The 14138-nt window shown below is 43.8% G+C and overlaps 1 pseudogene; it reads right to left on the bottom strand.

The window, feature by feature from the left end:
- The window catches only part of LOC111980015 (WD repeat-containing protein 70-like), an 87943-nt pseudogene that overhangs the window by 24588 nt on the left and 49217 nt on the right, over positions 1 to 14138 (bottom strand).

The raw sequence follows: 14138 nt of genomic DNA, 5'->3' as shown, positions 1-14138 counted from the left end.
AATCTGAGTTTACAGCAGTATCTACTGTATCAGACCTTATTAATTGAGTACAGCAGTAATCTACATGTATCAGACCATTATTGAGTACAGCAGTATCTACAGTATCAGACCTTATTAATTGGATAACACAGTATCTACAGTATCAGACCTTACTAATTGAGTACAGCAGTATCTACAGTATCAGACCTTATTGAGTACAGCAGTATCTACAGTATCAGACCTTAAATTGAGTACAGCAGTATCTACAGTATCAGACCTTACTAATTGAGTACAGCAGTATCTACTGTACAGACCTTATTAATTGAGTACAGCAGTATCTACAGTATCAGACCTTACTAATTGAATACAGCAGTATCTACAGTATCAGACCTTAGTAATTGAGTACAGCAGTATCTACAGTATCAGACCTTACTAATTGAGTACAGCAGTATCTACAGTATCAGACCTATTAATTGAGTACAGCAGTATCTACAGTATCAGACCTTATTAATTGATTACAGCAGTATCTACAGTATCAGACCTTATTAATTGAGTACAGCAGTATCTACAGTATCAGACCTTATTAATTGAGTACAGCAGTATCTACTGTATCAGACCTTTTAATTGAGTACAAGCAGTATCTCACAGTATCAGACCTTATTAATTGAGTACAGCAGTATCTACTGATCAACCTTATTAATGAGTACAGCAGTATCTACTGTATCAGACCTTATTAATTGAGTACAGCAGTATCTACGTATCAGACCTTACTATTGAGGACAGCAGTATCTACATTCAGACCTTATTAATTGAGTACAGCAGTATCTACAGTATCAGACCTTACTAATTGAGTACAGCAGTATCTACTGTATCAGACCTTATAATTGAGTACAGCAGTATCTACGTATCAGACCTTATAATTGAGTACAGCAGTATCTACTGTATCAGACCTTATTAATTGAGTACAGCAGTATCTACAGTATCAGACCTTATTGAGTACAGCAGATCTACGTATCAGACCTTATTAATTGAGTACAGCAGTATCTACAGTATCAGACCTTATTAATTGAGTACAGCAGTATCTACGTATCAGACCTTATAATTGAGTACAGCAGTATCTACAGTATCAGACCTTATTAATTGAGTACAGCAGTATCTACGTATCAGACCTTACTAATTGAGTACAGCAGTATCTACGTATCAGACCTTATTAATTGAGTACAGCAGTATCTACTGTATCAGACCTTATTAATTGAGTACAGCAGTATCTACAGTATCAGACCTTACTAATTGAGTACAGCAGTATCTACAGTATCAGACCTTATAATTGAGTACAGCAGTATCTACAGTACAGACCTTATTAATATTACAGCAGTATCTCAGTATCAGACCTTATTAATTGAGTACAGCAGTATCTACTGTATCAGACCTATTATTGAGTACAGCAGTATCTACAGTATCAGACCTTATTAATTGAGTACAGCAGATCTACTGTATCAGACCTTATTAATTGAGTACAGCAGTATCTACAGATCAGACCTTATTAATTGAGTACAGCAGTATCTACTGTATCAGACCTTATTAATTGAGTACAGCAGTATCTACTGTATCAGACCTTATTAATTGAGTACAGCAAGTATCTACTGTATCAAACCTTATTAATTGAGTACAGCAGTATCTACAGTATCAGACCTTATTAATTGAGTACAGCAGTATCTACTGTATCAGACCTTACTAATTGAGTACAGCAGTATCTACAGTATCAGACCTTATTAATTGAGTACAGCATATCTACTGTAAATCAGTACCTTATAATTGAGTACAGCAGTATCTACGTAAATCTCTCCTCCGGGTAATTGAGTACAGCAGTATCTACAGTATCAGACCTTATTAATTGAGTACAGCAGTATCTACTGTATCAGACCTTACTAATTGAGTTTAGCAGCATCCAGTATTCCCCAGGCCAACTCTCCTCTCCTGCATGTATAGTCACAGTACTGTCTGTACTGTAGCTCTAATCCCTGCTGGGGATAATTCAGCTCTGGTTAAATGGGAGATTAAAGAAACTACCGTAAACCTCTTAATCTAAACAGACAAGACTTCTTTCCTGCCCAAATGAGAGCTTAGACTGATGTAGGAGAGTTTTAGGATGGAACACAAGGACAAACCACAAATCCTGAGAGGAAATTCAATTCTAGGATCTTTCTAGGTAAATCCTCAACACTGCATCTGTTGCAATGTACACAAATTAATGTTGTCCCTTCAACCAAATAATGTTGGATTATCTATGTCCATGGTTGTTTATGGTTGTGAACCAATACATTTAAATGAAACTTTAGGATATGATGTAGCCATTCTGGTCAGTTATTATTAGTGTTGCTTGCAGTCAGAGTTAAAGGATGTTACTCACCACGTTGGTGACATCTATCTCATACACCTTTTGGAAAGAGGCTCTGTCGAAGAACACCAGCTTCCTATTGCCCTCGTCCTTTTCCACCGACGTCCCCGTCACCAGCAGCTTGTCATCAGGGCTGAAAGAACAGTCTGTCCTGTGGGGGGGGCATCACACAGTCACACACCACAGTTCAGCCAGCTAATACTTGACAAGCACGTTTGTACAAAACTTAATGTCATACAGTTGTCTTCAGTAACTGTACCCTGCACATGTAGGTAGTGTGCCAACCAGTTACGTTGAAGTAATCACAAGAAATCCCATAAAGGGTGTTAAAATCACCAGTGATTAATGTCAAGGCAATAATGACAGTAGTACTCACATGGGGAATAAGGTGGAAAGCCCTGTAGCCACATTCAAAATCAAAATCAAATTTTATTTGTCACATACACATGGTTAGCAGATGTTAATGGGAGTGTAGCGAAATGCTTGTGCTTCTAGTTCCGACCATGCAGTAATATCTAACAAGTAATCTAACCTAACAATTTCACAACAACTACCTTATACACACAAGTGTAAAGGAATGAATAAGAATATGTACATAAAAATATATGAATGAGCGATGGCCGAACGGCAAAGGCAAGATGCAGTAGATGGTATAGAGTACAGTATATACATATGAGATGAGTAATGTAGGGTATGTAAACATTATATAAAGTGGCATTGTTTAAAGTGGCTAGTGATATATTTATTACATAAATGTTTCATTATTAAAGTGGCTAGAAATGAGTCAGTATGTTGGCAGCAGCCACTCAATGTTAGTGATGGCTGTTTAACAGTCTGATGGCCTTGAGATAGAAGCTGTTTTTCAGTCTCTCGGTCCCCGCTTTGATGCACCTGTACTGACCTCGCCTTCTGGATGATTGCGGGATGAACAGGCAGTGGCTCGGGTGGTTGTTGTCCTTGATGATCTTTTTGGCCTTCCTGTGACATCGGGTGGTGTAGGTTTCCTGGAGGGCAGGTAGTTTGCCCTCGGTGATGCGTTGTGCCTACCTCACTACCCTCTGGAGAGCCTTACGGTTATGGGCGGAGCAGTTGCCGTACCAGGCGGTGATGCAGCCCGACAGGATGCTCTCGATTGTGCATCTGTAAAAGTTTGTGTTTTTGGTGACAAGCCAAATTTCTTCAGCCTCCTGAGGTTGAAGAGGCACTGCTGCGCCTTCTTCACCATGCTGTCTGTGTGGGTGTACCATTTCAGTTTGTCCGTGATGTGTACGCCGAGGAACTTAAAACTGTACACCTTCTCCACTACTATCCCGTCGATGTGGATAGGGGGCTTCTCCCTCTGATGTTTCCTGAAGTCCACGATCATCTCCTTTGTTTTGTTGACATTGAGTGTGAGGTTATTTTCCTGACACCACACTCCGAGGGCCCTCACCTCCTCCCTGTAGGCCGTCTTGTCGTTGTTGGTAATCAAGCCTACCACTGTAGTGTCGTCTGCAGGCGTGCATGGCCACGCAGTCGTGGGTAAACAGGGAGTACAGGAGAGGGCTGAGAACGCACCCTTGTGGGGCCCCAGTGTTGAGCATCAGCGGGGTGGAGATGTTGTTACCTACCCTCACCACCTGGGGGCGGCCCGTCAGGAAGTCCAGGACCCAGTTGCACAGGGCGGGGTCGAGACCCAGGGTCTCGAGCTTAATGATGAGTTTGGAGGGTACTATGGTGTTAAATGCTGAGCTGTAGTCGATGAACACCATTCTTACATAGGTATTCCTCTTGTCCAGATGGGTTAGGGCAGTGTGCAGTGTGATTGCGATTGCGTCGTCTGTGGACCTATTAGGGCGGTAAGCAAATTGGAGTGGGTCTAGAGTGTCAGGTAGGGTGGAGGTGATATGGTCCTTGACTAGTCTCTCAAAGCACTTCATGATGACGGAAGTGAGTGCTACGGGGTGCTTTCTTGGGAACAGGAACAATGGTGGCCCTCTTGAAGCATGTGGGGACAGCAGACTGGGATAAGGATTGATTGAATATGTCCATAAACACACCAGCCAGCTGGTCTGCGCATGCTCTGAGGACACGGCTGGGGCTGCCATCTGGGCCGGCAGCCTTGCGAGGGTTAACACGTTTAAATGTTTGCACACACTGCAGCAGGGATTTTGGCCCACTCCTCCATACAGACCTTCTCCAGATCCTTCAGGTTTCGGGGCTGTCGCTGGGCAATACGGAATTTCAGCTCCCTCCAAAGATTTTCTATTGGATTCAGGTCTGGAGACTGGCTAGACCACTCCAGGAACTTGAGATGCTTCTTACGGAGCCACTCCTTAGTTGCCCTGGCTGTGTGTTTCGGGTCGTTGTCATGCTGGAAGACCCAGCCACGACCCATCTTCAATGCTCTTACTGAGGGAAGGAGGTTGTTGGCCAAGATCTCGCGATACATGGCCCCATCCATCCTCCCCTCAATACYGTGCAGTCGTCCTGTCCCCTTTGCAGAAAAGCAGCCCCAAAGAATGATGTTTCCACCTCCATGCTCACGTTTGGATGGGTTCTTGGGGTTGTACTCATCCTTCTTCTTCCTCCAAACACAGCGAGTGGAGTTTAACCAAAAAGTTATATTTTTGTCTCATCAGACCACATGACCTTCTCCCATTCCTCCTCTGGATCATCCAGATGGTCATTGGCAAACTTCAGACGGGCCTGGACATGCGCTGGCTTGAGCAGGGGACCTTGCGTGCGCTGCAGGATTTTAATCCATGACGGCGTAGTGTGTTACTAATGGTTTTCTTTGAGACTGTGGTCCCAGCTCTCTTCAGGTCATTGACCAGGTCCTGCCGTGTAGTTCTGGGCTGATCCCTCACCTTCCTCATGATCATTGATGCCCCACGAGGTGATATCTTGCATGGAGCCCCAGACCGAGGGTGATTGACCGTCATCTGAACTTCTTCCATTTTCTAATAATTGCGCCAACAGTTGTTGCCTTCTCACCAAGCTGCTTGCCTATTGTCCTGTAGCCCATCCCAGCCTTGTGCAGGTCTACAATTTTATCCCTGATGTCCTTACACAGCTCTCTGGTCTTGGCCATTGTGGAGAGGTTGGAGTCTGTTTGATTGAGCGTGTGGACAGTGTCTTTTATACAGGTAACGAGTTCAAACAGGTGCAGTTAATACAGGTAATGAGTGGAGAACAGGAGGGCTTCTTAAAGAAAACTAACAGGTCTGTGAGAGCCGGAATTCTTACTGGTTGGTAGGTGATCAAATACTTATGTCATGCAATAAAATGCAAATTAATTACTTAAAAATCATACAATGTGATTTTATGGATTTTTGTTTTAGATTCCGTCTCTCACAGTTTGAAGTGTACCTATGATAAAAATTACAGACCTCTACATGCTTTGTAAGTAGGAAAACCTGCAAAATCGGCAGTGTATCAAATACTTGTTCTCCCCACTGTACCTCTTATGTCTGAGCCGTTGAATTGCGACTCTACTTTGTCTCTATACTGACGCTTAGCTTGTTTGATTGTCTTGCGGAGGGAATAGCTACACTGTTTGTATTCGGTCATGTTTCCGGTCACCTTGCCCTGATTAAAAGCAGTGGTTCGCGCTTTCAGTTTTGCGCGAATGCTGACATCAATCTACGGTTTCTGGTTGGGAAATGTTTTAATAGACGCTGTGGGTACAACATCACCGATGCACTTGCTACTAAACTCACTCACCGAATCAGCGTATTCATCAATGTTATTGTCCGACGCTATGCAGAACATATCCCAGTTCACGTGATCGAAGCAATCTTGAAGCGTGGAATCCAACTGTTCGTACCAGCGTTGAACAGACCTGAACACGGGCGCTTCCTGTTTTAGTTTCTGTCTGTATGCTGGGAGCAACAAAATTGAGTCGTGGTCAGATTTTCCAAAAAGAAGGGCGGGTTTTGCCAGCCCGGGTCGCGCATTCGATATGCTGATAAAATTTAGGGAGCCTTGTTTTCAGATTAGCCTTGTTAAAATCCCCAGCTACAATAAATGCATCCTCAGGATATGTGGTTTCCAGTTTACATAGAGTCAAATGTAGTTATTTCAGGGCCGTCGAGGTGTCTGCTTAGGGGGGATATACACGACTGTCATTATGATTGAGGAGAATTCTCTTGGTAGATAATGTGGTCAGCATTTTATTGTAAGGAATTCTAGGTCAGGTAAACAAAAGGACTTGAGTTCCTGTATGTTGTTATGATCACACCACGTCTCTTTAATCATAAGGCATACACCCCGCCCTTCTTCTTACCAGAGAGATGTTTGTTTCTGTCGGCGCGATGCGTGAAGAAGCCGGGTGGTTGTACCGACTCTGATGACGTATCCCGAGTGAGCCATGTTTCCGTGAAACAAAGAACGTTACAATCTCTGATGTCCCTCTGGAAGGCAACCCTTGCTCGGATTTCGTCTACCTTGTTGTCAAGAGACTGGACATTGGCAAGTAGTATACTCGGGAGCGGTGCGCGATGTGCCCATCTTCGGAGCCTGACCAGAAGACCACTCCGTCTGCCCCTTTTGCGGCGCTGTTGTTTTGGGTCGCCGGCTGGGATCCGATCCATTGTCCTGGGTGGTGGACCAAACAGAGGATCCGCTTTGGGAAAGTCGTATTCCTGGTCGTAATGTTGGTGAGTTGACATTGTTCTTATTTCCAATAGTTCCTCCCGACTGTATGTAATAAAACCTAATATTTCCTGGGGTAACAATGTAAGAAATAACACATAAAAAAACAAAATATTGCATAGTTTCCTAGGAACGCGAAGCGAGGCGGCCATCTCTGTCGGCGCCAGAACCATCGTCTAAGCTGGAAGAGGCTTCTTGAAATTAGGGATGTCCCAGATCTTCAGAGTGTCATCACCTGGCAGAGAAAACAATGTAAACAGGGGAGTTATTCAAGAGTTATTGTAATTATTTCATGGTGGTCTGAAGTACAACTCTCTCCTGTGTTACATACTATAGGTCACATGGCCTGATAATTCTGGTACAGTGTTCTTAACTCAACAGTGATCTTCCTGGAACTAGAATGGTTTAAGAACACTGGCACCACGATGAGAGAGTCCACACAGGCATATCGAAGTCTGAGGCATGGCGGGCCAAGCAGACGGTCCAGCTTAGAGGGACATACGGCTACAACAGAACACTCATTAAGACTCCAGGGGAACCCCTCTGCTTCTGTGTATAGAATGTGTGCTGGACAGCTTTGCTGATGGTGACAGACTGGCCGTCTTTATTTGCACTTGGGGAAAAAGATTAGCTCTTTCCCCGCTGAAACAACAGAGAATGTAGGATGCGTGTTCAGACATTACAGCTTCCCTGAAAGCGCTGAGTCAAGGCTGGAGAAGAGGGACTCGTTCCAATGTATATACACACAGGCAAAGAGCTACAGTACAGTGCTGTTGAATGCACAGTCAAGCAATGTTGATGTTCATGTTAGATTGGTGGTGTACTGTAGTAGGAATGAATCAGGAAAGCATAGGCAGTGAGGCAGGCTGATAGATCTCACCTCCTCGAGATGCCAGTGTTGTACCGTCGTAGGAGAAGGTGAAACAGGAAGTGTCTATTCCTGGGGCGTGGGCCTGGCGACAGTGGAACTTGGTGTGGACCTGGGGATGGAAGAGGATAGAGGTCAAACGTATGACAAGTGAAGGTGACCCAACATTTACAGACATTGTATCAGAGTGAACATTCCAGGACATTGTCTCAGAGACTGAGGTAGAAAATGCATGCTCCCTAGACTGTCAACCATCCTTAGTGAACTTCTAAACACTTTGCTAGAGGTTTTCTTTCACAAACGGATGTTGAACTCCACTCCAGTAACATAAAGCCATTTTCATGCTCCATCTCTTCAAGACAACATACGGTTTCCATTTCTTCCTAAAACACTATACCCTCAAAACCTCCATGCTGTATGAAATCCTCCAACCTTTGCAGACAGGACACATACAGTACACACATTTGTTTGATTTTAGACTCCGGGCGTTTACCTTGGCAAGCTGAGCTGCCTGACTACTAGTCTTTGTTTTTCTCTATTCAAATTCGAAACACACTACAGTTGCCATAACTCAAGCCATGAGTCCCACACCACATTACATAGCAGACAAACCACTTACGCCTGGGTAGGTTGGAAAGCTTACAAGTTAATAGATTTTACATGTGACTGGGGTCAGTCATAGTAATATCAATAACACTGTAGCCAATGTGTCAGGAGCGTCATATGTCCACTGACCTAACAACACCTAAATGACAATATGGTTGACATGATCAACATGTGCCACTATGGTGGTCCTCTTTAGCTCAGTTGGTAGACCATGGATAGCGGGTTCGATTCCCAGGACCACCCAGTGGTGAGTGAGTGAGTGAGTGATTGAGTGAATGAGTGAGTGTGTGTGTGCATGTTGGAGTGTCAGTGTATTATGCGTGAGGGTGTGGGTAGAGTCAGGGTGTCAATGCAAATAGTCTGGGTAGCCATTTGATTAAGCTCTTTAAGCTCTAGACCCCCTCTCAACTTCAGCCCCGTCGATGTGAATGGGGCGTGCTCGGCCCTCCGTTTCCTGTACTCCACGATCAGCTCCTTTTGTCTTGCTGACATTGAGGGAGAGGTTGTTGCCCTGGCACCACACTGCCAGGTCTCTGACCTCATCCCTGTAGGCTGTCTCATCGTTGTTGGGGATCAGGCCTACCATCGTTGTGTCATTGGCAAGCTTAATGATAGTCTTGGAGTCGTGCGCGGCTACGCAGTCCTGGGCGAAAAGGAAGTACAGGAGGGGACTAAGCACGAACCACTGAGGGGCCCTCGTGCTGAGGGTCAGCGTGGCGGATGTGTTGTTGCCTACCCTCACCACCTGGGGGGTGGCCCATCAGGAAGTCCACGATCCAGTTGCAGAGGGAGGTGTTTAATCCCAGGGTCCTTAGTTTAGTGATGAGCTTGGAGTCAATGAACAGCATTCTCACGCAGGTTAAAGGGCAGTGTAGAGTGCAATAGATTGCGTCATCTGTGGATCTGTTGTGGCAGTATGGGAATTGGAGTGGATCCAGGGTGTCTGGGATGGTGGCTACAGATGTGAGTGCTGCGGATTGATAGTCATTTAGACAGTTTTCCTTAGTGTTCTTGGACACAGGGACTATGATGGTCTGCTTGAAAAATGTTGGTATTACAGACTGGGTCAGGGAGATGTTGGAAATGTCAGTGAAGACACATGCCAGCTGGACAGTGCATGCTCTGATTATGTCCTGGTATTCCATCTGGCTCTGCAGCCTTGTGAATGTTAACCTGTTTAAAAAGGTCTTACTCACATCGGCTACAGAGAGTGGCATAACACAGTTGTCCGAAACAGCTGGTGCTATCATGCATAGTTCAGTGTTGCTTGCCTCGAATTGAGCATAGAAGGTATTTAGCTCATCTGGTAAAATCACGTCACTGGACAGCTTGCGTCTGGGTTTCTCTTTGTAATCTGTGATAGTTTGCAAGCCTTGCCACATCTGACTAGCGTCAGAGCCAGTGTAGAAGGATTCGATCTTGGTCCTGTATTGACACTTTGCCTGTTTGCTGGTTTGTTGGTTTGAGTAGCGGGATTTCTTATGTGTCCGGAATAGTGTCCCGCTCCTTGAAAGCTGCAGCTCTAGCCTTTAGCTCAGTGCGGACGTTGCTTGTAATTCATGGCTTCTGGTTGGGATATGTACGTACGGTCACTGTGGGGACAACATCGTAAATGCTCTTATTAATGAAGCTGGTGACATATGTGGGAAACTCCTCAATGCCATCGGATGAATCCCAGAACATATTCGCCCCACAGGGAGAGTTTTGTATGCATCTCTGTATGTAAAGGTGATCTAGAGTTTTGTATGCATCTCTGTATGTAAAGGTGATCTAGAGTTTTGTATGCATCTCTGTATGTAAAGGTGATCTAGAGTTTTGTATGCATCTCTGTATGTAAAGGTGATCTAGAGTTTTGTATGCATCTCTGTATGTAAAGGTGATCTAGAGTTTTGTATGCATCTCTGTATGTAAGGTGATCTAGAGTTTTGTATGCATCTCTGTATGTAAAGGTGATCTAGAGTTTTGTATGCATCTCTGTATGTAAGGTGATCTAGAGTTTTGTATGCATTCTCTGTATGTAAAGGTGATCTAGAGTTTTGTATGCATCTCTGTATGTAAGGTGATCTAGAGTTTTGTATGCATCTCTGTAAGTAAAGGTGATCTAGAGTTTTGTATGCATCTCTGTATGTAAAGGTGATCTAGAGTTTTTTCGCCTCTAGTTGCACAGTTGACATGCTGGTAGAAATGAGATAAAAAGGATTTCAGTTTTCCTGCATTAAAATCACCGGCCACTAGGAACACCGTCTCTGGATGAGCCGTTTCTTGTTTGCTTATGGCCTTTTACAGCTTGTCTTTATGCTAGCATCAGTTTGTGGTGGTAAATAGACCGTTTTCTTCCGAAACTGTCTCGGTAAATAGTATGGTCTACAGCTGATCATGAGGTATTCTAATTTAGGGAGCAGAACCTCAGGACTTCCTTAATATTAGAGATCACGCACCAGCTGTTCTTAACAAAAAGGCACATGCCCCCTCCCCTGAGTTTACTCAAAGCTGCCGTTCTGTCCTGCTGATAAAGAGAAAAACTTGATAGGATAGTCTCGAACAGGTGCTCGTCCAGTTTATTCTCCAGTGATTGCACGTTCGCCAATAAAACAGAGGGTAGAGGCGGCTTATCCACGGAAACATTATGTACAAAAAAAGTTAAGAGCATCGACGAAAGAAATAGCACAGGAGCCCGTAAAGCGGCCGCTATTCCCTCCAGCGCCATCTCTCTTTAGGAGTCTCGATGGGGTTATGGTAAATTGGTGTTGACGTAGCACCTTTAGGCTACTGATTGAGATAAAAGCTAGTGGCCACCAACATTCATCTCAGCTCCCTAACCATGTCCACTCAGCCTGCCTGAAGGTGTTTCCAAGATGGCCTCCCTCCCATCAAATATGGTTTCTCTGTGCTTACTGCTTACTCAGTTTGTTACAGTGCAGCAGCTCCTGTGGTGGTAGAGTGGCTGTGTGTGCCAAGGCCCACAGGTCTGTACTGTTGGCATTGCCCCAATGTGCTTTCAACATGGAATGGCACAGAGAGTTATAACCTTATGCTGCTCAGCACAAAAACAAAGCTGCTCAGAAAGTGCATGAGAGAAAAACTCTAGAGATGAACATCTGTACAGCCCAGCTAGTACTGAGGTTAAATTTGAAACTGAAGATAACCAGACTGTAATGATAGTGATGTGGGTTCTCTATTCTATGATATAAAGACATATCTGCCTCTGCCCTCTACCTGCTTCATTCCTGTGTGACTTGGCAGTGAGCTCTGGCCAGCATACCTTGGTTTTACCTGTGCTGAGTACAACCAGACTACCAAGTTAAATCACAAACAGACAGCTTTTAACACAGAGGTAAAATACTTCCCATCACTCAAACATAGACAACCAGTATTTATGTATGTAAACATTCATAAATTCTAAACAATAATCAAATAAATAAATGGTCAAATATAGCAACAAGGGAATTTCAGTCAGCGAGAGAAGGTATTTGAGATGGAGGGATGGAGGGATGGAGGGATGGAGGGAGGGAAAAGATAAGACCGAGAGCAAGAAAACAAAATAATAATATTGCCAGGGAAAGAGAGGAGTGGAACAAGTGGTGGTGTACTGACGATAGAGATGAAACAGGGCCGTAAGCATTTCCATACTAAGTGGAGGGACGTTATTAAGCTGGAACCGAGCGAGAACGCTGATAGCGATATACAGTGCATTCGGAAAGTATTCAGACCCCTAGAATTTTTACACATTTTGTTTTATGTTACAGCCTTATTCTAAAATGTATTGAATTGTTTTTCCCCCCTCAATCAATACACAATACCCTATAATGACAAAGTAAAAACGGGTTCTTAGAAATGTTTGTAAATGTATGAAAAATAAAAAAACATAAATATTACATTTACATAAGTATTCAGACCCTTTACTCAGTACTTTGTTGAAGTACCTTTGGCAGCGATTACAGCCTTGTCATAGCTGTATTTGGGGAGTTTCTTCCATTCTTCGCTGCACATCTATTTTCAGGTCTTGCCAGAGATGTTCGATCGGGTTCAAGTCCAAGCTCTAGCTGGGTCACTCATTCAGAGACTCCTGCGTTGTCTTGGCTGTGTGCTTAGGGTCATTGTCCTGTTAGAAGGTGAACCTTCGCCCCAGTCTGAGGTCCTGGGCGCTCTGAAGAAGGTTTTCATCAAGGATCTCCCTGTACTTTTCTCCATTCATCTTTCCCTCGATCCTGACTAGTCTCCCAGTCCCTGCCACTGAAAAACATACCCACAGCATGATGCTGCCACCACCATGCTTCACCGTAGGAATGGTGCCAGGTTTCCGCCAGACGTGACACTTGGCATTCAGGCCAAAGAGTTCAATCTTGATTTCATCAGACCAGAGAATGTTTCTCATGGTCTGAGTCCGTTAGGTGCCTTTTGGCAAACTGATGACAGTGGGCTGTCATGTGCCTTTTACTGAGGAGTGGCTTCCATCGGGCCACTCTACCATAAAGGCCTGATTGGTGGAGTGCTGGTTGTCCTTCTGGAAGGTTCTCCCGTCTCCACAGAGGAACTCTGGAGCTCTGTCAGAGTGACCATTGTATTCTTGGTCACCTCCCTGACCAAGGCCCTTCTCCCCCGATTGCTCAGTTTGGCTGGGCGGCCAACTCTAGGAAGAGTCTTGGTGGTTCTTAACTTCTTCCATTTAAGAATGATGGAGGCCACTGTGTTCTTGGGGACCTTCAATGCTGCAGATATTTTTTGGTACTCTTCCCCTTCCCCATATCTGTGCCTCGGAGCTCTCGGACTATTCCTCCGACCTTGTGGCTTGGATTTTGCTCTGACATGCACTGTCAACTGTGGGACCTTAAATAGACAGGTGTGTGCCTTTCCAAATCATGTCCAATCAATTGAATTTACCACAGGTGGACTCCAATCAATGGAAGGATGATCAATGGGAACAGGATGCACCTGAGCTCGATTTTGAGTGTCATAGTAAAGGGTATGAATACTTCTGTAAATAAGGTATCTGTTTTTTATTTTTTATTAAATGTGCAAAAATTTCTAAAAACCTGTTTTCACTTTTTCGTTATGCAGTATTGTGTGTAGATTAATGATGATATTTTTTTATTGAATCCATTTTAGAATAAGGATGTAACATAACAAAATGTGTAAGCAGTTAAAGGGTCTGAATACCTCCCGAATGCACTGTACCTTCAGCCTCAGATAACACACACACACACACACGTATCCAGACTGTTGATCCCTCAGCGTCTCTCTCCGTTTATTTCCAGTCCTCTCCACCACTTGGCCTTTGCACCTTTTTCTAACTTTATTTTATTTTAGCATTATAATATTTTCCCTCGTATTGCCGAACCCATTTTCTTTTAACTTGTTTATTGAACACAGTGATTTGTTTTTCATGGTCAAAAGTTCACAATGTTAAATGAAAAACTGGCAAATTGTAATTTCTCTCTGTGTTGAGATTAAAACTAAGACAACATCTGGTAGCTCTCTTAACCTACAAATAATACATTTTGCATACCACAAGAAGTAAATTCGCTTTTCTTACTGTGATAAATGTGACAACCAAGAACTAAGTTCATATTTTGGGTCAAATGATCTAATTTAAGAGCTCCTAAATATTTTTGAAAATCAAGCAATAACAAGAAGTTCTTACTTTTGCTAAAC

The sequence above is a fragment of the Salvelinus sp. IW2-2015 genome, linkage group LG20, assembly GCF_002910315.2.
Source record: "Salvelinus sp. IW2-2015 linkage group LG20, ASM291031v2, whole genome shotgun sequence".
Classification (NCBI taxonomy): domain Eukaryota; kingdom Metazoa; phylum Chordata; class Actinopteri; order Salmoniformes; family Salmonidae; genus Salvelinus; species Salvelinus sp. IW2-2015.
The sequence above is the reverse complement of the archived record's forward strand: the minus strand, read 5'-3'. Positions and strand labels throughout refer to the sequence as shown.